The 26,425-nt window shown below is 36.4% G+C and overlaps 1 protein-coding gene across 5 annotated transcripts in view; it reads left to right on the top strand.

Annotated features, from left to right (window-relative positions):
* CTNNA3 (catenin alpha 3) overlaps nt 1-26,425 on the top strand; it is a 470,553-nt gene that overhangs the window by 347,506 nt on the left and 96,622 nt on the right. The gene's annotated exons all lie outside the window — the stretch shown is intronic.

Raw genomic sequence — 26,425 nt, forward strand, 5'->3', positions numbered from 1 at the left:
TACAAGGCCTCCCTGGCACCTGCTTTTTCAGGCTCAATGACCCCAATTCTCTCTTCCCACAGTGATTAGTAATATCATTTTCCTTTTTCATTATATTTAATAAGAGGGAATTCTATGTGGGAATACACCTGCACTGGCAACAGGGGTGTAACTGCACTATTATGTATATAGTTTCTGTTGTTTACAACAGTTGTTGTTTATGTAAGTGAATCTAACACTTTTCATAGTGTATACTCAATAAAGAAAATTATCTGTTTATCTCCAGGACTTCCATGTTTTCAGTGGTTCCAGGTCTAATAGTTGGGCAGTTAAAAAATGGCCATTTAGAAATTTTCTGGCAACTACGTGCATCTCTGGAATATAGGATTTATCTTCATGAACTCAGAAGTCTAAATTCTCGCTCTGTCATTCTAAGCAATTTCTACTATCTTACATTTGACTGACATTTACTTTATTTTAGTGCAAGAAAAGACAGGAATTTTGTTTGAGCTCTGTCTTAATCAGTTCAAATGAGTCCAGGACAGAACTGTCTCCATGTGAAACAACAAAGATATGTCATAGCAATGAAGTGGCAAAAGGGACAGAATAGTGAGAAGAGTTTGAAATAGATTTGCCTGTTTTTATATTCTTTTCTGACATTTCAATGAGAAATCTGAGAACTTTTCAATGTGACACTCTTTTTTTCATAAGTTCTGAAAGTACTATGACAAATATCAAGGGAAGCAGCAATTATAAGAAAGCATAGTTTTGGTTCCCATGTGAAAGCTGAGCCCTTCTTTTTTTTGAAACTGGTAGTGTTTAAACACATTAAGAGCTGACACTGATTTCTGTTCTGTTGCGTTGCTTTGACAGTAATATATAACACACCTAAATCCCTGTTTCTACAAAAGACAGGAAGACATAAAACTGCTTTTGGTTGGAATGTTTGCTTGTGTCAAGGGACATCAAGCACGGTGTCATCTGCTCAAATGTCTTTGCAGTACTTCAAACTTAAGAATCCACTATCTTTATGTTATTCACTAGATGTGGGAAAAGAGAAACATGTCCTTTTCATTCTTACCTGTATTTATATGATCTGCAATGAAGAGACATCAAATCATGCAAGGTTTTTTTTGGTTGCTTGGTAGTTTGTTTTAACTGTTTCAGCTTACAGGGAAAATGCAGGTGAGCTGCAGCCCTCTGGTATAACCCAAAATATTCTATCACTGCTGGGTCTTTTGGGAGCCACCTGATGGCAAGGTGATACTTCACTAGGAGAGAGTTGCTCATTTATGCTGCCATTGGCTCCTAAGTTAACTTGCATGAGTGTCCTACGGCACTGACGTACACCCTTTACAACCAGTGAAAAGGTAACGTGTTATTGAAGAGAAAGTGTTGGGGCCAGAGTATAGAGCTAGTGCAAATAGAATTATAGAATAATAGTATACATAGAAACTGCAGAGAAATGAAAACACAAATGAGAGAGAGAGAAGGGAAGCCAGGAATGGAAAGCATATAAATTGCAGGTAACAGGACAGAGAAGTTGTGCACAAAGACGAACAGATATATTTACTGCTAGTTGAAACAAAGACTGAGTTTAATTGTAGTGAATATGTTGGGGTAATTTGTAAGAAAAATAAGAGATTGATTTCTCTGCATGACAGTATGCTCAAGGAAAGAACACAAGATTGCTGAATCTCTCTCTTTAGCTGGAAGTCATCAGACACGTTTGACATAGTAAAGTGAGCTATTTAATGGTAATACTGTAATACTGCTGTACAAGAAGCATTAAAAACTGATGCTTAATTTCTTAGCTCAAGTTGGGTAGTCTTGCTTAGAGACAAGTTGTTGAGAGCCGAATGGATCTCTACAGCACCATACTGTGGAGTGTCAGCTTTCTCAGGCTTGTTGTGCTGCACCCTCCTTGTACTCCAACAAGAAGAAAACCCCAAGCAAACTAACCAGGCCCTATAAGAACACGATATACCTTGTGGAGTTAAGCTTTTAGCAATTAGGTAATATCAGAAGGAAAGTTGTATTTGCAGCTTTGATTTGCACTCTATGTGTGGATGCATTATGACATTGTGATTAGGTGACTGTGCACAGTTATGTTACAAAACATCTGCTTAATTCAGGTTACTGGATGGACCTTCTTTAGACACATGCCAGGGTCACTCATTAGAGGAGGCTGGTGTCCATAGGATCTATTTGGAAAGTTATGAAGTGGAAGGCTGCAGGAAGAGTGTATAGATCTGATAGTGAGGATAGTTCATTTGGACTGCGACTATACAGCGTTCCGACTTGATATCATGCAAGTTCATGAGTGACTATAGTGAGTTCATGACAACTATAGTGAGTTGTGGGGTGCAGGAATGCTTCCCAGCTCCTGATCTGAGTGAACATACTGACTGTTTCCTTATTCGGTACATCATGTTGAGATTGGGATATACTCTCTCCCCTCTTGTTCTCAGGTTTCAGAGGAAAGGCCATGTAGGTGTGTGGGTAGGAAGGAGAGCTGCAAAGCACATCACCCAACTTCCTGCTCTAGATGATTGAAAATGAGCATTGAGAATCATGCTCTAGAAACGTGTGTCCAAGGGTCTATATGAAACCTTTATGCACTAGGGTAGAAAACAGTATTCAGTTGCGTGGTCTGTATATTCTGTGCAGGCAATTGTTTAAGCCCCTATTTCCTATGTTGATTTTACAAGTGGCAGTAGACGTTTGGGCTGGATTCTGGTATAGTTAAGACTGTGAAAATGTTAGTACTGGTACATTTCTTGTCATTCCTGATGTCTGGCATTGTTGATTAGGTTGAAATATGCAAATATTTGCATTTTGATAGGGCTTGTGTAGTGTTCCATGAAAACTTTAGAAACACCGTTTATAGAAACCTAAGGTATTTCCACTTCAGAACTGAAAGAGTAACCATGTACTGTATTTTTAAATATCAAAGTCTACTCTGTTATTTTACTGCCTGACAGAATCTGCAGCAGTTTAATTTAAGTAAACAATTTATATTATGGCATATATCTGTTGATGTAGTTAAAAGGCTGTATTTATTGTAAATTTTCTTTAGTTATGCTTTCATGTCAGCGTGATGATATACCATAGCATATATATGTATGTGTATGCATATATAAATCCCTTTGATATAAGGATCCTGTAAAAAAAATAAAAAGCAAAAGGCTGGAGACAAAGATGATAAGTATTTTAACTCTCTTAAGGAACTGATGGTGGTATCTTTCTCTGAATCACTGGAGTTTTGAGTTTGTTCTTTTTATTCCAGTAGTGCTGATGTAATTACAGCAAACCATCATCCACACCTTCTTAAAATCAGAATTATGAAATACCTTGCAATGCACAGGAGGATAAGACCTGACTTAAAGTTGAGGAATAGTAATGATGATGTATTTGGAATGAAAAAGAAATTTAACTGTTCTCAAATTAAAAGTTAGTGGTAGGCATAGTTCTGAGACAGATACTGGTATGACACAACACTGTTCTCATTCCCTTTGAAGTATGAGTTAAGATAGAGTTTAAGCTCTGAGACAGAATGATGGTGATATCAAATGTAAAGTTGGAGATGGATTTGAAAACCTCTTCCTGCCTCAGAAAATGTTTATAAATCTATGTCCATCACTGTAAATTCCAAATACTTCTTAGTATGAGAGAGGGATGTAAGTTAGTTTTTTTACAAATACCCATATGCCTAAGCTGTGTAAGTTTAATTGAAAATCATTAAAATTGTTATTCATGTGAAATTTGTGCCCATAAACTATGAAGCAGTAACTGAATTGACTGGAATCTAACAGTTTTAGAGACTACTGCTCTTCCAATGTGATACCAGCAATATTACTTGCAACTGGAAATTGAAGGGCAAAATGCTTAAGAGGAGTTTTTGTTATTAAGTGAGTAATCAACTGGTTAAGTACAAGTTTTTAGACATTTCTGAGTGAGGGAAGAAACTTCTATCCAAAGAATCACCATGGTTTATTCATGAGGCTCAAGGAGTTTTATGTTAGAGTATTACATAATCATAATTCTTTGATAAAGCAAGGGAACACCAAGGACAATTTGTGGCCCCATTATCTCCTTGAAAGCTGTGTAGGCCTATTACTTCTGATTAAAGATATTCCTCAAGTTTCTGGAATTTGTGTGTGGCCTGTTTGTTCAGAGGTTTGGGGTTTTTTTGTGTCAGTGTGAAAAACTCTTCTACCTGGATTAAAAACACTTGGCTACAGTGGCCCAAACATATCAAACTTAATAGACCTGCTCTAGAGAGCTTGGGTTTGTGTTCAGTGATTTTTCTTAAAACCTTTTCAAGTTTCTGTTACCTTTTTTTTTAATTCTTCCCTATGATTTTGTTCTAAAAATCATTCTGTCCTTCCTGACCCAGCTGGGTTCTGTATTGGCAGCATGTTTTGACATTATACTGTTTGCCCAACATCACTAATGAACTTATTTATTTGTTTATTTCTTAGTCCTGAGATTAATTTTACCACCTTCCAGAGTATTCTGTCACTTTATAGCCCTTTCAGTGTGATCAGTAGTATAACCTCTGTACTAACACTGATCTACTCTATCTGAACCAGAGCTTTTCTGTATGCTACCTTATTAAATATTTCTGCAGGGTGGCTTGCGTCAACTGCATTGCTTTTTTCTGGGCAAAGGTAATTTATCTTAGGAACAAAAGATACCAGTGTTATCTGATATGAGCTTTCTTCTATCTTCTGCTTTTTATTTAGCTTTTCCATTTACCTCCATGTCTTGCGTGCTTATGTGCACAAGTTAATGACTCTTCCTAGAAGCTTCACTTGCCTTTTTCAGGTACAGTTTGCAGGTGTGTTGTCACAGCTTATGCAAAATGACTGACAGTTTCATTTTCCACTGTCTGAGCCTTTTGCAGTGGGGATTGTCTATTTTCTCCAGTTCAAGAATGTTGCACCCTCTCTCATGCAGAAGCCAACAGCCCAGGAGGAAACATAAAAAGCTCTGTGGTATGTTTTCCCCTCCCCATTCTGGTATTTGATGCTCATTTTATCCTCCTTTGAGATGCCGTCTAAGCCAAATTGGGGAGAGAGAAGAGCCTCCAGAGACTTAATTGACTTCTCCTAAAATACATCTTCAGATTAGATAGGATGAATCAGCTGTTGAAGGTACTGCCTCTTCTAATAGTGTGGAAGATACCCACATGACCAACTTTATTCTAGGTGATCTATTTGTGTGCAGCTAAAATAAGGTGCATAATCTCAGTCATTTTGTGGTGCATGCAAGAAAAAAATTATTTATTTCAAAGACAAACATTTTTAATGAAAAAATATTTTCCACTGCTCATTCATTACCCTCAGAATGAGCTCTAAGGATAATATTTGCTGTTTGAGTCTGCTTAGTATTCAGAGATTTTTACCTTTGCTTGTGAAGCCCTAAGACTGCTAAAGGGGACTGAGAATTTTCACCGTAAAATATTAAAAAGAAAAAATTCCAGAACATTTGATAGAAAACCCAGAGTGAGGTTTGTGTATGTAAGATGATAGTGAATTTGTGAAGTTGGTGTACAATTCAGACAAGGAAAATCTTGTAAGTAACTGTTCAACATAGAATTAATATAAGAGCTAAGAGTCAAAAAGTATTAACTAAAAACTACGCTGAGGATGTTTGCATGACTTAAAATATTTTTTCTTTAGAATTATGTGATGAATGTAAGAATATAACTTAACCAATAATTACTTAAGTTATTACCAATAATAACCCATCATTCTTGCGACTATTACTTTATTACAGATTCAGTAACCTCCATTTGCTTAAGGCTGCAGTGGGCTTCTTTTTTTTCTGTAAAGCTCTGTTCTAATCCTTCTGTGGAACTATGTTAAAAACTAACTTTAAAAACTGTGAGTTCTGCTTCAGATATGAAAAATGTTCTGAAAGATACGAAGAAATATCATCAATTTTTTTCTGTTCTAGAAAACAAAAACATAATGCCATTTGGTTTTGCCAATCTAATTTTTTTCTCCATTTCTTGTAGCTCAAAAACCATTTTTTCTTCGCTTTTAATAACAGTAAAATCCATGTTGATTATAAACACTGCATGGGAGTTAAGATGCCTTTAACTACACAACTGCTTGCTTTAAAATGCTCTTGCACTTAGTGGTCATCCAAGGTACTGAGAAAAAACTCTTCTTCAGCGCACAGTGCCAACAGGCTTTGTCCAGGTAAAGCTTCACAATGCCCAGTGCAGATTCGCTGCATAAGGCACTGGTCCTTAAAAACAAAATCTCCAAAAGCTTTCCTTCTCCTCCTCAAGAAAAACGTTAGTAAGAATATGACTTAAAACACAGAAATAATAGAAAATATATTTATGCTTATAGATAAGCTGTTAAGTTTATTTTTAAATTTTCAAGTTAGTGTTCATATTTTTTGGATGCTGAATCATTTCCTGAATTAGGAAAGTAAATACATGTCTATTAGCAGCAGGGATTTGATGTACATGGTCTTACTGCAGCTCGCTACGTGGGGAAAGGAGAGGGGGGTAAGGGAAGGGTCTCTCTGTTTAAGTGGCCTCTATAGAAGAAACTGAAAAAGGGAGGATTTCTTGTGAATTCTAAATTGTGCTCTCATGATGAGTTTACTGTGTGCTCTGGTGAAGCCAGATTTACTTGCAGTCTGATTCTGGAACAGAAGACACTTGCGTAATGCTTCCTTAAAGTAGGAACACCACTGTTGTCTCTGTTTCTTTAATTTCCCCCAGGCCTTAGTAAAATCAGGCTTTTATTCCTGTTGGGGAAGTGAGTATGATAGTATAATAATGTACAGGACTTCTTTCCAAGTCAGTATAATAAATCTACATCTATGAATATTTGAGGAAACAGTTTTTGTTAAGTGCATTTGTGTTGTGATTGTTTTGTTGTTGTTTGTGGTTTTGTTTGGGGATTTTTTGTTTCCTTGTCTGTTTTTCTTTTCAGTAGCACTGCCCTTCTATGTTCCTTATATGTGACATGTTGTGATAAACTTTTCACTGCTTCTCTTCACTTGAGGCTACTTTAAGAAATTACTTTTCAGTGTACATACAGCAGTTATCTATCCATTTAATGCATTTTCTCTTTTAGACCATAAGAATCACTGCCCGGGCTCCTTTCAGTATAGTCCATTTGTAATGACAACACTTCCTTAAGCTGATAACAAGGTCAGGGAACTATTTCTGCTCTTTGTACATGGTGTTTTTAACTGAAGCAAATTCTCTAACTTGGAGAAGTTTTATCTGTGTGCCCATATCAAACACATTACCTTCATTTCAGCAGTGACTTTCTTGCACAGAGTCTTTGGTGGCTTAACCTCTGTAATGTTAAGGACCTTTTGTTCGCAGTTTTGTTGTCTGCCTTTCACTTCCAGTCTGTAACCTTACCTAAGATGTGGTGATTTTGAATGTATTTTCCAGAACCTTTGTAGCAGTGTTTTTCCATTACTGTTCTCATAATATTTCTCTTGTGGTCTTGCACCCACAAACCCTAATACTGTTGTTATTTTGCATTTTTTGGAAATTATGAGAAGCGCGGTGTGCCCATTGCATTTGCCCATGATTGACTTTCTATATCTTTGGCAGCATTCAACATTCAAAGAATCTTTTTACCCTGTTCTCTTTTAGAACAGCGTGGTGCATTGGAGATAGCATTTTTCTTGCAGCAGTCTAAGTTTTTGTCTATTTTATAAATTCTTTGTAATAGGAACATTTTAGTTCTTAACTGAGCAGTTCTGCCTTTTTCTGATGCTCCTTGGAGACAGTTGGTCAGACATACCTACTGTTCTTTTTCCTACAGACCAAAATGTTTTGAAATCTTTGGGATTTATTGCCCTTGTAACCATTTGGTTTTTTGCAACATTTACACATCAGAGCACAATCTGCCCCTTGAACAGGACTGTGGACTGCGTAACACTGTATTACGAATCTTTCGTGCTTAAGAGTTAATTTGATATTCCACAGACTATGAGGACTTTTTTTGTTTTAAGTCTTCAACATGGATCCAGTTTTATTAAGGATTTCATTAGATCTGACAATTTGTGTTAACTTCTTGCTCCTCAGTTATATCACTTAATTCTTCATAGCTGTCAATTGCTGTTATTTTTTAACCTGAATTTACTAAAAGCAGCTTCCAGAGTTTTCATTTTTGCATGGAATACTTTCGTAATGTTTTATAATATAATTCATAATTGTCATAACAATCATAAAATTATAAGGTTCCCCCCAATAATATTCCCAACTATATACAGCTAATTATTCCAAAATATAGTCTGTTTAAAATTTTCATAGCATCTCACCCAGATTCCTTTCTGGCAAACGTGCCCTCAGCTGTTCCTGGTTCCCTCCTTAGTAACTATCTGTTAGATTTGGAAACTGGGGGAGTGTATGCATAATTCAGCAGAATTCATCTATGCATGTCTGTTTATGTATGGATTATAAATCTGTTAACATAGTAAAATTGAGTCGTGCTCAATTCATAGATTATATGCTTGTGGTCATTTTCTTCACCTCAGACCTCAGTAAGTCTTTCAGCGCTATGATTCATGATAGTATTTGGAGAAGTGGCATTGAATGCATTATGTGCCGAACAAATATTTCTGTAAATGGGGCTTATCCTTACTTTGCAGGGACTAGATTCTGTTTTCTACCAGAACCCCACCACTACCAGCACTATACAAAGTCATGTCTGAAGGCAGTATTTTCTGCTATGGACTTTATTTTGACTTGACGTTGATAAGAACACCGGATGATCCGCTCAGTTTACCCAATGCTTTTAACCAACTGCAGCTGGAGTTGCTTTGGAGTAATTTGATAGATAGCAGACAAAGTGTAAGTAATACATCCATGAATATTCGAGCATTTGTAATGGACTTCATGCAGGAATATACAACTATCTGTCACTCATGCTCCTTAATGATTGCTATCAAGAATTGGACATTAAAAGGTAGACAGCTCAGTGGACAGATAAGATGTAAACCTTAAGCGTTGTATAATTACACAAATCCTCACCCTTTAAAGCAGTATAAAGCAGAAGCCATGCTTCTTTAATGCAAGACTTGAATCTTGACATCTAGATTAGGCAGTAAACAGTCTGTCACCACTACTAATCAACAGAAATGTTTGGGAGAAGCCAAAGGTCTTTCAAGAGTTTGTTTCTATTTTGGTATCATTTTGGTTCTTGTGTGGGGTCTTTGTGTGTGTGTTACTTATTTTTTAAATCTGGAGCAATTCTTCCATAACTTCTTTCCTGACATGAAACTGCAGGTTAGCATTTCTTGTATCAGACTATGCTTTCCCACTCACTTTATTTCCTGATGCTGATTTCCAGGTTTGAAATCAGAAGTGTTTAGTGATCTCTTCTAGAAGATGTCTACTAGCAATAGGCCTATTTTTATCGTTCTTAGATTTCCTGGGGACACTTTATCCTTTTATTTTAGGACTGGGAGGATAGATTTGAGGAAATACTATGAAACAGATCTCTGAGGAAGCATTCATGGTAAAATAAATAATATCCAATGGTAGTACATGAAACATAAAAGGAAGATGATACATCCATTATAATAGAATACCAAAAAAGAAGGTATGAAAAATATATGAACGCGTCTTTTGTAAACAGAAGGGTACTTAAGGAGTTTGAGGACTTCACTGTATACTTTACAAAATAGGCCTCGCTAAATTCTTAAATGCTGGGGAAAAGATTTCCAGGAAACAGAGGGCTCTCAAGATGGCAAAGGGCCTCAAGCAGGTGATCTGTGAGGGGAGGGAGAGATTGAGGATTTATTTAACCTGCAGAGGTGGAGGCTAAGGGACAAGCAAGTAAAAGTCTACAGCTTCTTGAGAGATAGAGAGAGAATGGTGCCAGGCTCTTCTTGGTAGAGACGGGGAGTGCCACAAAGGATGATAGCCACAAGTTGAAACACAGTAAGTTAAGGTATGACGTGGGGGTGTGCTGCATGGGGAATTTATCAGAAGTATAGTGCAGCACTACAACAGGGATGCAGTGAAACTTCTGTCCTTGGAGGTTTTCAAGACTTGGCTAGACAAAGCTATGATGGACCTGATGTAGTATAGATCTTATTTTTAAGGAGGAGACTGATCCAAATGGTATGCAGAAGTCCTTTTCAAATATATTTTTTTTTCCTCATGGTAGACCCAGCTGCATTCCTATAACAGTCATCTTTCCTGGGTAATTACATCTTTTAACATGTGCATTCAGACTCGGTAGTGGAGCTCTCAAATTCACAGAGAAGAGGTGGATTTCTTGCTATTAAAAGTACGTAGAGTTAGTATTTGAGAAGGATTTTTAGTGTAAAACGCTTACAGGAATCTAATTCTGAATCTGTGAATCTCCAGAATGCTAATACAAGTTTATTATATGAAATATCAGGTATTAAATGGAGGTGAAGCATAGCAATATTGCAAATGGATGCAATCAGTCTACATGATTTAATCTGATACAGTACCAGATAGGCAGATAAGCATTTAAAGCCCATTGGTACTCTATTTTTCAAAATGTTTGTTTGCTCTGTACCATGCTCTTTTAAAACTATGTTGATATTTTTTTTCCTGAGAGCTAATGGTAAGATTTTCTGCACTGTTCCAGATTTATTCTAAATAACAACATATTCATGTTGTATTTACTCAATTTATTTGATTTTCTTTCTTATATAATATTCTATGAGACTAATAAGGCAAATAAGCACCCGTACCTAAAAAGAGATCATAACTTAATAGTGTTGGAAGCAATGTTTGTTTTATTTAATATAGTTTTATTCCATTTCTAACTATTGTGAGTTGATACATTTAGAGTTGAAAACTCATGTTCTTGAATGTTTATTAAAGTCTACTATTCTAGGCCTGGAGAAAAGTTATTTTTTCTGCATTGCAGCCTGGCGGAAGTATTCTTATAGTCAGCCTTTGTAAACTCTAACCCATCAGTAAAGAATGAAAAAATCTTCTGAACATTTTCAGCCTTTCCATACCTTCTACCTGGAATTGAAAATGGTAGGAAACAGGGTTAACAATCACTTTCTCATCTGTCAGGAGTCTGTTGCAGTTGGAGATAACCTTGACTGTATGTGCAGAAAAGGTAGCACTTACTATAATTAACATTGTCATTATTTCTCTAGATTCTTGTAGACAACTTTCTTTACCTGAAGAACTTCTTCTTGCTCGTAACACTAGCATTAGCACTAATATTTGTAAATGTTGCTGATTAATTAGCCACTAGTTGATTAAGAAGTCTCAGAGAAATGCTGAGGAATGTTCATTTTAATGTTATTGATGGCTGTTTGGTTAAGGTCGAGTTTCTGTTATGGGGCAAAGTAGGTGCTGCAAGTTGTCAGTATACTAAATGCAAACAGTCCATTCAGTTTGTTGCTTTGAATACTTTTTTACATCTGGGATAAGAGTCAAGGGAAAGGAAAAGTTGTACAGCATAATGGGAATTAAGTTCAATATCAATATCATAGTTCCCCCCCTTGGCTTTTTTGCATCATAGTTCATCCTGCTATTTTCTATGGAAAACTGGTAAACAACAGTATCATATTCTCCATCTCTTCATCTTCTAGTGTAAAAGTAAGAAATATATAAGCAATTCTGCTAGGCTGTACAAACAGTTTCATTCTTCATGTCAATCCTGTCTAATCTGGGGCTGTTGTGATCCCTGGGTGATCATCTGCCTACTCTGTTGCATCTATGAGGTCCGACACAAAAAAACCCTGAGACTAACCCTATAGATTGGGAACGAAGAGTGACAAGGGAGAGACAAAGAGGGGATTATAGAACCTGACACAGTGAGGCAAGGCTCAACTTGATTGCTTCACTCAGTACCAGTGTATGTGTATTCAAATAGAGACATTTTTTGACCCTGAGCTGGAAAATATCGGTATGTTCCAGCCCACAATGCTTTGTCTGTGAAGCAGTTTTTAGCTAATAACATCATCGTTGTGCTTGAGCACCCACCCTATTCACCAGACCTGCTTCCCTTTGATTTCATGCCTCTTCCCAAAGATCAAGTGATCATAGTTGATTTTCTTAGTTTGTTAAACAAAAAGAGTTACAGGCACAGTCTTAGGTAGGTTTTTATGTGTGTTAGACATCATATGTTTTTGGGCTTCCAGTTATCTTGAAATTCCACTTGAAACAATTTTCAGAATCACTTTCCCACTTGGTTTTAGATATCAGTTAGATATAACAAAAAAAGTTCTAAAATATTTGTGCTTTTTATGGTAGGTATAGTTAAATTATTTTGATAACATAAAGAGATATGCAGGTTCTATTCAAATGTATGTGACAACTTTTGAAAGGTTGCCAGGAGATGCTCTGCTCAAAGCCCAGTTGGACAAAGTCTGGCACAACTCAGTGATTTGAGCAGAAGGCAGACTAGATGACTTCAGAAGTTCTTGGATTAGGTTGGTTTATTTTTTCCTGAGGCACTGTCAATATGTAGAAATTTTTGCAGAGCAGCTGGAGATGCCCTTCCTTTGATGCATACTTTGATGCTTCTAATTCTTTTGCAGTCATCTATGTAGAGGAAATTAAATTTTTGCTTCATGACACATGTTTCATTGGGCTTAGTAAATGCTCCTTCTTGACTGGAGCACTTTATTAATTTTATATTGCTCAGTAATTTAGGGCAGATTTAGGGAACCTAAGCCTTCTCAAACCCATAGTAAATGGGAGCCAGTAAAAGTAGTTGTAGGTTCCATCATTTCCTCATCTAGACCTAATAGGTTTTTGTGAATGTGCTGAAGCACAGTGCCATTGTTTTCTGCAAAAGAAATAACCTTATGTAGTGAAATGCCATGTTCTAAATGTCTGTAAGTTGGAGATGATGTGCACTCTCAATGTAATCAGTAGTCTAATAAGAGAAGTCTGAAACTATTCAAACTGGTGACCCTCGTACAAGTTGTGTCAATATGGTAGCAGCTACTCCAGTCTCCATCTCAACACTGGGAACTATACTTACAAATCATCTTTGTCTTCCTGAAGGGACATGAGTGTGGTTTGGCCCGAAAACTCTATAGCAGGTACAGATGTGGGAAGAAGGTTTGTTAGGACAACATTTTCTGCTTGAGCAGCCATTTCTTACCTTCCTGAACTAAGAATTGTTCTCCAGAAGACAGCATTGTGAAGGCTGGCTGTGAGTCATGGTTGCAATACGGTGACTTCAGGTATTCTAGAAGAAAATTCAATTTTTTTTAAAATGAAAAGGCAATTTCAAAATAATTTTAAAAAGCTAAAAGCCTGTTAATAATACAAGAACAGCACCACATGTAGTAAAATTTATCTTGAGGTCTGAAGAGAACCACTTGAATTTTAGTTGCCTTGGCCCCAGACAAACTACCCAATGGTATTTTACTTCCTGCAGCTAGCAGGCTTATTGGTTTCAAATGATTAAATACTATAATTGAACATACTTCTTAAATATACCAACATTCCTTCCTCACTTTTAATTCAAAGCAATCTCAGTAATACCATGATTCGGTAATGAAAGATTCTGTGGTCACTTATGCCATGGGCTTCAGCATTTAGGACCTAATTTCAGATCCACTGAAACTACTGGAATGATTGGCGCTAACTCTGCTGATTATGTCTCAAAAGCTGTATGTCCCACTTATTATTTACTGAGTTTTATGGTTGCCCATTATCTTATTGTACAGTAAAGAACCGATTAGATACCAGTGGATACTAGTTTACATGAGTACACTAAGGTGTTACAACAGAGACAGCAAGTAAGACACACAAAGTTTCTCTTTGTCATTAGGCAATGTTCCCTGAGTAATTTTGGGGCTACCTATTAATATTAAATGTAGACTCAGTAATTTTCCGGCATCATTCAGAAAAATATCTTTTCTGCAGTTGACTGTTTTCTGGTATCCTCTGTAATGAAGAACTTGAGGATTTTGGGTACTGAACTATATTCTTTTTGTGCTTGCTTTTTAAATGTCAGCAATCTTCCATGAAGTATAACTCTTCTTGATTAAATTGTTTCAGTTATTGCAAGTTACTATTGTAGTATACACAACACTAAAAAGCAGTGTGACCTTTTACCCAAATGCATTTTCCCAAAAGCAATTCTGTCTTTTTGTCATTTGCTAACATATATATCACAAACAAAGTATCCAGTTCTGTTTAAAGAAAACTGTTCATTTCTATTGTTTCCCAGTGGGATTCGCAATATTATTTTTTTTTGTCTTTGGGCCAAAGAAACCTGGGAATCTTGTGCAGGGTTATCCCTTCTGTCTAATTCAATTACTTTCAGGTTTTATAAGGTTATCCTGCACCCACTGGGAATGAAATTTCTAGGAAAACTTATTTCTGGTAATCTACCAATTAGTAGATAAATAAGTGCATTCAAAAAGGAAATGTTTAGGTTGTTGTTTAATGCTAATGTTTAGAAGACCAACTTGACGGCATGGTTATAACAGTAGGAAACTTTGGCGCAGTTGGGTGTTCTGAGCTACTGAAACTACACTAGTGCCTCCTGACAGAACATCACTATAGTACATGAAAATCTCCCTGTACCAAGTGCATAAGAAACACTTCTCCAACACCAATCTTCTGCCTTCCCCTGTCTCTGAAGGACTTGCTGTGGTGATAATAAAGAATTTAGTATAATACTAACTGCTGGGCTTAGGGTTGGGTTTTGTTGGTTTTATAGGATGACTAGAGGTATCAGTTTTCCTGACACTTCTCTAAATCCATTGCTTATCAACATCATGGAAGTTTTATGTTTGTTTTGGTGTTATCTTAAGTTTTGTTAAGATAGGCCTTCAAAGTTTTATGTTCCTTGGAATTTAAACATTATGGAAGTTCTTCCTGTAGCTCCATAATTCTTGGCCTCAAGGTTAAGGTTTTGGATGGGGTGGTTTTTTACCTTTTGGCTTTCTAGTGAGTGATCTGTTTTGGATGAAATTTATACTGAGATGATCAAATAATTAGGCAAGAGAACTGAATTTTATCTAACTTTTCAGTATTGTGCTTGAAAGTTTATGGACTAATGTTCTTTTGTCTTAAATAGGAACAGCACTTAAATAAATGAATTGTAGGTCAATATTAGTGCAGCAGGAATAAGTACTTGATGAACAACAGATCATATAAGGTGCAGAGATTTCTGGAGGTATCCGAATGGAACCATTTCCTGGAGATATTTCAGATCTGGAGACTTTTTAAAAAGCGAAGTAAAAACATTGCTAATTCAACTTTGTGCATAATTTGGAGCTTTTAATGAGACCAAACTTCCACAACTGTATGAACAGAGAGTTTGCCTATGTACGGTAAAATGCTTTTTGATATAGTGAAAAAGCCTTCTCTCAAGATGTGGCTCACCACTGTTGGACCCTACATCCTGGGAAGTGTGTCTCGTCCCCAAACTTAGGCACAGTCATTTAATATCCTGCAGGTTGTCTGCAAACAGGCAAGATGCAAAGAGAAGACAGAGCGCATATTTCGCCTGGGTTCAAGGGTCTCTCTCAGAACACTGTATTCATAGCCATTACTTCTCATTTCTGTTTTCTCTAGTTAGAGTGGTAGATAGAGAGAAATTTGAAGACTGTTGTTGCTGCAATTTTCCTCTGTACCTGCAGATTCATCCTACCTTTGCTTGTGAGCCTTCCCCTGTTTTCATGGGCAAAGCTTTCTTATTACTTGGAAACCACTTCTTTCGTTCCTTATAGGATGATTATTTAATTTAATATTAAATAATTAAGCTTTGTGCCTGACTGTAACAACGGTAACATTCAGATTTGTTTTGATTCTTCAAGCTTATCTTACAGGTATGAAAAAATATAAGCTGCAGTTGGGAAATAAATGATTCATATGTCGAAGATGCAGCAGATTTTATAGGGATATATTTCTACTGCCAAAGGCAACAAATGTACCAATCTTGTTTTCTGGTTTCTAGCAGTGTTGAGCAGAACTGTCTGCAGTGTCCTCCTTCCTGTTCACATACACACCTGCCCATTTGCCTTCACCCTTCTACCAAAAGATAAGCAGAAAGATTGTAGTTACTGCTCATATCTTCTGCCTGACCTGGCTCTTTTTCAGTATCTGAGTGTGTTGGATATAGTCTGTTCTTCTTTTACAGGTATATGTTTAACTCAAGAGCCCATTATGTTTGACACTTAAGCAGTGGATGTATTACTGTCTTGATGTTCCTGTGTAGACAAAGTCATTCTTGCCGTGTTTGATAAAACACTGTCTCTTCTCTGAAACATTATTTACGAAACTCTGACATTTTCATTTTACTATTTCTGCCATTGTAGAAGAGACATTTTGTGCAGTGTTGCAAAATGAATCATCAGAGCTAAAAGATATAGAACTAACTTCTTTGCTGGTAAAGTGTCTTACTTTTACATTCCTGTATTTTGTCTTTTATGAATTGCATAAAGTCCGGTGTGACATGCAAAGTAAAAACCATGTTTCATCTTTGTCTTTTAGATGTAAAATAAGAACAACAAAAAAAAAATAATCCGAAACCGTAAAGAAAAGTGGCTGCGTAGTGAGAAATATTAAGATCATACAAACGGAATGTGTGTTGAGGTACAAAGTAATGGTTCCTTTGCAGATTTTTGACCTAGACTTATTCATCATAAACTAAATGGATTTTCTGCCTTTTTCTCTGTAGAAAGCATATAGTACTGCAGGATTGCATTGGCAGTTTGACATTGCAAGTACAACTGAAAAAAGATATGACAGGTAATGGCATGAACCACTAGTTCAAAGTACTATATATTTAGTTTTAGTGTTTTACTGAAAACATGCATGCCAGTCTATATGTATTATAACCTTAAGTAACATCTTACTTATTTTAGAATGAAAAGATCCCTGTTAAAGTCATGAGGCAGGATTAGATAGTTTCTTTGTATTTCATTTATTCTTATTTCTGTGTTTGGTGACTTTTTCTAAATTGTAGTGTCCCTTGCCCAGCAAAAAAAAGTAGGACCTGAAAAGCTTCTGTAGTCACATCCCAAAGAGAACACAAAAAGATGGACAAGATGAAGTAACAATTTATCAGTAGGTATTGCTTGTTTGTTTGGAGTGGAATTTAAACACTTTTCAATTACAACATTATTTAGAGAATTTTGATTTCTCACATTTTCATTGAATGGGATCATTCTTTTTCCCCCTCAAAAAGTCAATTTAGTGGAAACATTGTTTTGTAAAGGGGAGGAAATAACCGAGTCAGGGTTTCTGACTTTGTTTAGGTGAATGAATTTTAAATTTTTTAGATAATTTTAAAATTTAAATTCTGAGTCAAGAAATTATTAAAAATGCTATTTTAAAACTGCCCCTGTTTAGCAAAATAAATATGCTTCGATTCAGGCATTCACTTGGAGTTTATTCTGATGATTAGGGTGTTGTGTAGTAACTGGGGCCAGAATACAGAAGTTTTCAACCTTGCAGCTTATGAAAGGTAGTGTGTTCCATCAGTGCAGCAATTAACAAATTCCAACTTGAGATAAAGGGAGGGTACAAAATCCTTGTGTTACTGAGTTCATTATAAGTTACGTGGTAATCAGTAAGCAGGGCCTAGAGAAGTCTGATGCAAACATCATGGACTTGTTTCTTTCCAAAATAATGCAATTTATTTTCATGCTTTGCCCACAGATTTATGGCAAAATGTAGAAAGACGCGTTCTTTGCCATTGTGTAAGCGACAAAAGCTGCCCTGTTGTGAAGATGATGACTTATTTCTATTTCTAGGAATCCCATGCAATAAGCAGTACTTGGTACAAAAGGAAAAGTCCTGCACAAGTTACCTTAAATTTGATGCTCCTTTGCTTTGCAAGCGCTTGGTCCTGTTCATGTCATTTTGTTTCTTGCAGTCATTAAGAGCCTTTTCTGGACCATTTCAAGCTGTGGACTATTATCTCTTTCCACAAAAGATAGAACTAAAGGGACCTATTTCAGAAGATGTATTATCATTAATTATTACATTTGTGTAAGGTACCAAGTTCTAAGTCCCATTTTGGATTCTGCTCTGTCTTCATGCTGCTATACTTTTTCTGAAGACCTTTGGGAGAGTATTGAGAAAAAGGCAATGCACATAAAACAGCTAGTCCTGCACTGTTATTGTTGTTGAGTCCCATATCGGTTCTCTTTTCCATCTTTCCATTTGAGAGGCAGACGTATTTGTAACAAAGTTTTACCTAAAGTTGAATGAAGTAAATCCTATCGTGAATTGTACTGCCTGGTTTTCCCCAAGTGTCTAAGCATGTCTGGAGAATGTTGCATTCTTAAAGACATTTAATTACTCAGAGTGACAGGAAGGAGTCTAGCTTTCTCCCTTTAAAAGTGCTCATGTTAGCTACATTATTATTTAAAACTCCATGGCTCTTTGTCTGTTAGCTGAGGGATGTATTTTTGTTCGTAGATCTATACTGAAGGTATTAAGGGAATGAAGGATACTATCTCCTTATCATGCCTAGATAACCCTTAAATGTATGGCAATGTGAAACTGGCTATGAATAGTAGTCTTCACCCCTGCTGATCTGTTGAGCACCACATGCCTAAGTCCTTACTGCTCAGAGGAGCTGCCTTTCACTTTAGATTTCTTTCCTATCACTTTCAGCTTTTAATCCGTGGTAAGCCTTTGCCCCTTGCCCTGTGGCTTTTTACTTCCTCTCTAGTTTCTTGTATCAGCCAATCCCCTTGGATTAACATTTACAGAGCACTGCAGCAGATTAGAGACAACTACTTTGGAGACTAAGACATTCGCACATTGTGGTGTTACAACTATCCAAATGTTACTAGGGTGTCTTCATAGTGGAAATAATTGTCAGTTAATTAAACATGTCTACTTCCCAGATAAGTCAGTCTCTTTATGAAGCATAAGCTGTGTTTTGGGGAAGCTTATAGGATGAGAATATAAATTTGCACTTAAAAATACAGTTGATTTACTGTGACTTTTCACTAAGTAGAGCTCAGAGATACTTAGAGTTATTTAGTGACAGATATTACTGTTTGACTATTGATTTTATTATTCTAGCTTGCTTTCCTTAGTACTTCTACATGCTTAAGTTAAATTAACCATTCTTCTTATCCTCCAGATGAAAGCAGTAACTTGCCACATCCCACCAATTGTAACAGTTTTTAATTAGAAATTAAATCAGATGCTAGGTATTAATAATCAGAGACCATTTTGTCTATCCTCGCATGAATTTAGTGAAGAGCTGGTGAGAGTAGCCTGCTGTCACGCTGGTATTGATTGATAAGAGAATCAAGTGCTAGAAACAGGTTAGCTAAAGAGTTCTTAACATCCCTCCGGATTATCCTCCATTCTTGTGGACTGCTAATTATCTTCCTACTGATTTTTTTTTTCCAGTTGCAAGTGGTGAGACAAAGAGATTGTAATAACTTTCCAATCTTTCTTTTTTTTTTCTTGTCTTCTGTAGGTAGGAGAGAGTGTGTGTGTGTCTGCGCGTGCGGGCGTGCATACAGTGTTTATGCCATTGAATGGAAAGCTACAGAGAAGTTATTCCTCTCATACTCCAGAAAATAGATGAAGCCGGTCTTGTAAGACTCAAAAATTGTAATCTGTCAGACAAAGCCAAAGAAAAACTTCTGCAATATTTTTTGATTTGTTAAAAAAAGTCCTTGTGTTTATGCACACAAAGTTTGTATGGGCTGTGACTGGTATGTTACAGGATGTATGTTTACAAACAAATCCACCTTCCTCAGCAACAGTCTGTTTTGCGGAACTGCAAATGTGAGGAAACCCATGCTTTAGTCATTGCAATGTTAACGTATAAAATTTTAGCCCAAGCTTGGGCTGTGTTCCAGACAAGGTAAGAATATGCTCTATGTTCCACGGTGTCTGTTTCCCAAATACATGGGATGTGTCCCTGCCAGTCGCAGAGGGGTTGGAACAAGGTGATCTTTAACGTCCATTCCAACCCAAACTATTCTGTGATTCTGTATACTCTACTACAGTGGTGAATTTATTGCATGAACTGATTTCTGTCATAGTTTCAATACTTCTCTCCAGATCAGGCTTAATAAGTTTTCTATTTTAGTTCAAAAGAGATAATTCTTCTTGAATGTTTTGAAATTACTTTAGATATCTTCAAAATGACCTTTTCAAAAGTCAATCTTAAAGACTAAAATAGTCTTACTTACCCCAAAATATTCCTTTATATACTCCTTGTTAAAGATATTACTTCAAGTTTCATAGGAATTATGATGTTAAATATAAAATTAATGAAAACCAGCATGTAAAAATACTTACAAAAGTCTCTGGTTTAGGCGTTCTCCTAATTAACACCAGTTCAGCTTAAGCATTATATAGTGTGATGCTTATTCACTAGAAACAAGCAAGTTTCACAGAGATATTTTTTTAAAAACTAATTTTCTTTTTATTCAGCTCTCAGGATTTCTCTTCCCCACCTAAATTAATGAAAAGCTGTTCTCTGTTCAGATAGTGTCTCTTACAAATAATGAAGGGACTCCCCATGGGAAGCCCTCCATTTCCTCTTAGTGGTTTGTATGGCATTTCCTTTCCTGTTCGGAATATTTGAACAACTCCAATTTGGGAGTATTTGTTCATCAGCCTTTAGAGATTGTCTGAAGGGTTAGCATGTTCCCTGCTGTTGCTGGCAGAGCTTTGGCCTTGGATATTACAAAGCTATTGAAGAAAAACTTCGTTAGAAATCTCCAGTAATAAATGCTTGTCATAGAAGCGGGGGCTGCAGTTCACAGTCATTTTAGAGAGGTCTAAATGCCATGTTTATTGACAGCAGTAGTCAAAAAACTACTAGCTTGGCAACCCAAAGTTTTCCACTGCTTCAGTCACTGAACTTTGTCATCATGCTGCTGTGTGATCACTAGTTTTCAAGTAAAGACATACATATGGAGGTTTGATGATAGTCTGCAATTGAAGTTAAACGGAAGCCTCTGTGTGCCTCGTGAAGTTCACTGATGAGAAACAATCATGCTTGGTTTTTTCTATACAGATTTAAGCTATTTACTTGTTTTAGCTTGTGTGCATCACAAGGCATTCTATTTAGTGGAAATGCTTCTAAATTAAGCCCTGTGACTTCGGTTAGACTGAAGAAGATCTTGCTGTTTTGTACTGTGAACTGAATTAAGGAAGGATGGATGTTTGCACAGCACAGAAATGCCCTGCAATAGCAGGGAACCGATGAGATACCATAGGCCCACACGGTCCGTGGTCTGCTAAAAAAAGTGTTCTGAAATTCTTTGCCAGTATGATATAGGGGGAAATGTCTTTCTCACCTGAGATCTCATGGTCAGTCAGTCCTTAAGCATGGCAGCAAAATGCAATACATAGAGAGCTTTAAGAAAGGTAGGTTATTTCTATCATGTCAAACCATCATTCTGCTCTTCTGGGTTCTATGACTTGTCTCTGTTACCTCATACAGAGAAATCCATCTATCCTCTTAAAACCAAAACCACCTCTCTCTGTGTTTTTCTGGACATTTGTGCAATGAAGGGAAAAAGATCCCTTTAAGTCACCACTAAGCCTTGAACCATGACATTTCATATCAGGCATGGCCTTAATTCCCAGCTGCAGTGTTACACACATTTGCCACGCTGTGCAAGGACTGTGGAGAGAGAGCTCGAATAGGGGAAAGTCCAGAGGCTCACAGAGTATAAAGTCATAAGCAATTACCTGTGCTCATACCTGTACCCATCCACTCCGCTGTCTTACAGGGTGACAGTGACATCTAAATGATGTAATTGTCTTGGTGCAAATGAAAATAAGTGTGTGTTCCAGGTAGGAAGCGGAATCACTGTCATAGGTCCACTAAAAAGAGAGATAAATGAGATCCTTTTCAGACTTAAAACTAGGGATTTACTGGATTGCCATTCATCAATAATATAGATTGCCAAGAATTAGGTCTCACTCATTATGAATCATTTCTCATATTCAGGACAGTTAACTCTTAAAACTTTTATCCTTATTAACTCTAATGATGTAATACCATAAAACTGTTGTAATATAGTCAGCTTAGCTTATATATAGAAATGTATGTGAATATACATATATATATTCTATATTCTATAAATATTCTATACATTTATATAATACAAAATTTTCTAAATATTATGTAGTAGTAGTCTTAAAACTTTGCAAATGCCCAGTGTTGCAGAATATTTACATATAGTTTCTGGTTTTACTATTATGCATATATCTGGGTACAACTTGCTTTCAGTATGCAACTTGTTTTTCTGTTCAACAGCCCTCTGCCTTGGCTACCTCATGTTGTTTTACACTTTCAGCATACCAAAACTTTAGCATGAAAAACTGAATGTCACAAAGATCATATATCATTCTTTATGATCTAAATAGATGGAGATGTGCTGGCACAATGGGTGATTCAGAGATATTTTCTTTCATGTATTGGCCCAGGATTGAGATTGGCAGAGGAATGTGTGCTAAGGATTTAATCTGTTAGAAGATCCAAAATTGTTAATCCCTTTTCCACCATATAAACTATAAGCTTGCTACTTAAAAAATGATTAAGTATGAATGGTAATATTTGATGAAGTAGAAGGGATTTATTGAGTGCACAGTCGCAAAGCTTCTTTCTTATATATGGAGGTATGTATGTATACGTTTCTGTAAACATATGTCTTGCCAAAGTCGTCTAATACAGCATTATAATTAAATGTCACTAATTTGACACTGTACCACAAAAATGCATGTTTAAGGTTAAGCATTTGTACCATAGTGATATCAAACTTAGAAACAGCTTGATCTTCATATTAGCATTGTATTCCTTGGATTTGTAACTGAGTCATAAATGATTGGAGCTTCAAAAACCCGTTGAAGTTATTCAGTTTAGCCTTTTGCAGTGAGTGCAGAATAATTACTTTACAGTAATTACATTAATATTTAAATGTATTTTTGAACACATCTAGTGAAGATATCTCCAACGATCATTAAACAGTTTAGTTCATTCTAAATAGTGTGCTTGGTGTGACTCAAGCTCCTGCCAGAAGCAGCCCTTGTATTTCAAATGTTTGTTTTGGCCAGCACAGTTGCCTTAGCTTAGATGGTAATTTGATTTATTTATTAGTTCTTTGTGTACCGTTTTGGATGGAAATGACATTAAGAATAGACATAATACTTAGCATTAAAATTGGATTGCCAGAATATACAATGTTCTTACCACCTGGAATTCTTAGGTGCCACTCCAGAAGAAATTTGCAAATGCTTATTTTTAAAATCAAAAGAAGTGCAAACTATTTGTTAGTCTCAAAGACAAAAATGAAATAAAGAATTACTGAATAAAAACTGTGCAGTTATTAAGTAGATTTTTTATTTACTCTAGTACTACCCTGCATTTAAGCGTAGCTGTGTTTGTAATCTTTTCAACTATGCTTTGCTTATGCTTCACTTCAGCTAAATTCCTGCAACTGGAAAACTATTTAAATTCTTTATGCCTATCACACTGACTTTCCTGCTAGGTGATCAGATTACGAGGGATAATAAAATACTTGAGATACACGCTGCTTGCCACAACTCTCTGCTTATGCTACCACAGGGAGGACTCATCTGAACTTCTTGCTGAAAGATAAAGGACATCCTTAAAGCAATCTTTCATTTCCATGAATAAATTCCAGATTAGTTCAATGTAATATAGTGTACAATTCCAGGATATATTATGGAAATGCATCCTCAGGGAGGGGGAGTTCAAGTATCTGTTCCTTTTACTATATGTCTGTCTCAGTGCTAAAAAAAAATTGGACTAATGCAATAAAAATCAAACTCTGCCTGTGCTGAAGAGCACAGAGGAAAATGAAAAGGCATACAGAGAAGAAATGATGACTTACCTCACAGGAAAAGAAAAAAATAACTTTTTTTCCTGATAGAAGAACAACTGTTGCTTTGCTACTTTATTAGTTTTTTCCCTTACTTTTGTTTTAGTTTTGTTTCTACTTTTCTTTCACTTTTTTTTTTTTTAAATTTTTTTTCCGCTTTACTATTCTTGCTTTTTAGGAATGTTAACTTGAGGTATGTAAGGTATGCTTGTGCCCTTGCTGCTTGCCTGTACCATTTACCTACCTGGTGTCAGGATTTAAGTCTATGTGGCAACTCTTTTCTTTATAAGTATTGTGTAAGCTTTTTCCTTTAAGTAGGGGAGTAAGGAAAGTGTTAAAAAATTATAATCTATTTGCTGTCTGTTATGAGGATAGATTTCTTTTACCTAATCAGCAGCTCCTGATATTGTTTACCTACACAACTTAAAAGCATTAATGATATATTTCTCTGAAATGGAAATATCAAAATTTACTCTTGGAAAAGCAGGAGAATTTCAGATTTTATAGACAATATAGTTGCTCTATTTAGGAAAGAGTGAGTTAACATATTGCAACATATGGTATGTAATCAAAGACCAGTATCCATCCCAGTGTGATCTCAGACCTACTGAGGTCAAAGCAAGTGCTCCCTGTGGTATGGGAGGATTTTAGATCCGGTTCAGTGTGTGCTTTGTAAGACAGAGTAGTGAAAAAATAGTTCAGTTTTCCAGGGTATTTTATAAAGAGATATATCAAGTTTTATTAAGTTCTGTCTTTCTTCAATTGTTAAAAATTCCTTGAGTTTTCCTTATAACGATAAGAATACCTATGCTGTGAGAGGCGTTGATAAGCCAAGAACATGATTGAATTTTAGGAGGATACTAGGTAATCGGCTCCACAATAACTGATTTCATATAAAACTGATATATTTCATATCATTAGGTGTGGTGTTTAGAAACTATAATAAGAAGGCATATTCTAAAAATGGGATTAGAGTCAATGATCAACTCATTTGTTATATAGGCTATGAAAAATTATTCTAATGTGGTCCAACAATTCGATAAAATTCTGTGCTCTTTTAGGAAAAACTTGTTATAGATAACATTTTGGATAGAGATAACTCCACTGCTTGCCTGAGCGAGCCTGTTCCCTTGCTTGATAACTTTCTGGTGACAAAATTTTTCCTAATATCCAATCTAAACTTTTCCTGCTGCAACTTGAGGCTGTTTCTTCTTGTGCTGTTACTTGCTACTTGGGAAAAGAGACCAACACCCACGTTGTTGCAACCTCCTTGACACAGTTGTAAAGAGCAATAAGGTCTCCCCTCAGCCTTCTTTTCTTCTGACACCAACTTAGCCTGCTTGTAGAGACTAGAACTTGTAAGGTGAGTTAGTCTTCACATACTATGGCTATATTTCCATTCTTAGGAAAACTCTAGTTATAACATGTTAATGTGCTGGTATGGCTTCACCACCTTTTGATAGCCCCGAAGGCTGTTAAGGCATACAGTCTTTAGCATTCTTTTAGTTCTGCTATCTCATATATTCTCAGATTGCAAGCCAATCAATCTCCATTTAATTTTATTTAAGGAAGTTCTTCAACTATCTACTCTTCATCTTTAGAAGGCTTACAGACATCTTGTTCAGTGGTTTGGTCTTGCCAGCAGTGAAATCTTTATCACCTTTCATGTTCCTTATGACTACAGCTCCCTCTTAGATCTTTGGGAGCTAAATTTAAGTGTTACTATAGAGTAACTCTGGAAGCTTTTTCGCTTTAAAATTGCCCCGGAAGCACTGATAATATACGATTCTGGGTTTTGTTTTCTCTGCAGCACTGATGTTTTTCATAAAAATACTGTTCCTAATTATTGCTTATGCTTGAGGTTAGCGTTTGTTCTTTGGATTGAGACCTTTGGATTCACACGTTATTGAGTTAGATCTGAGGAGCCCTCCTGGTCTTGTAGGTAACCTAATTTCATTCAATCATAGAATCAACTACATGGTTGGAAGGAACCTCAAGGATCATCCAATCCAACTGTTCTAGGCAGAAGCACGGTCTAGACAAGGTGGCCCAGCACCCTGTCCAGCTGAATCTTAAGTGTCCAATGTTGAGGAATACACAACTTCCCCAAGGAGATTATTCCAATTATTGTTCTCATTGTGAAAAATTTTCCTCTGGTATCCAGATGGAATTTCCCCAGGAATAACTTGTACCCAGTACCCGTTGTCTATTCCATATGACTCCTTGTAAAAAGGGAGCCTCCATCTTCTTTGTAGCCACCATTTAAATACTGGAACATGGTAGTAAAGTCTTCCCTAAGACTTCTCTTAAAGCTGAACAAACACAGTATTTTTTAGCTTTGCTTCTTATGGCAAACTTCCCAGTCTTTGATTATCTTTGTGGCCACTCTGGACCCTTTCCAGCCTGTCCACATCTTTTTTCTACAGATTGAGTAGTTTTTTTCCTCTGAAATAAGTCTCTTCCAAGGATTGTGGTCAGGTGCCCTCTTAGCTCTGTGGTTAGGAATGACATTATATTAATTACTTTCAAGTTTTTCTTTGTCAAGAGTTATCTTCAGGATGATGGAAGACAATGCATTTTTGCGACCTTGAGCTACAGCATTACCCAGACAGTTTTGGTCTCAGGACCTGCTGCGTCT

The sequence above is a fragment of the Cuculus canorus genome, chromosome 7 (assembly GCF_017976375.1).
Source record: "Cuculus canorus isolate bCucCan1 chromosome 7, bCucCan1.pri, whole genome shotgun sequence".
In the NCBI taxonomy this organism is placed as follows: Eukaryota; Metazoa; Chordata; class Aves; order Cuculiformes; family Cuculidae; genus Cuculus; species Cuculus canorus.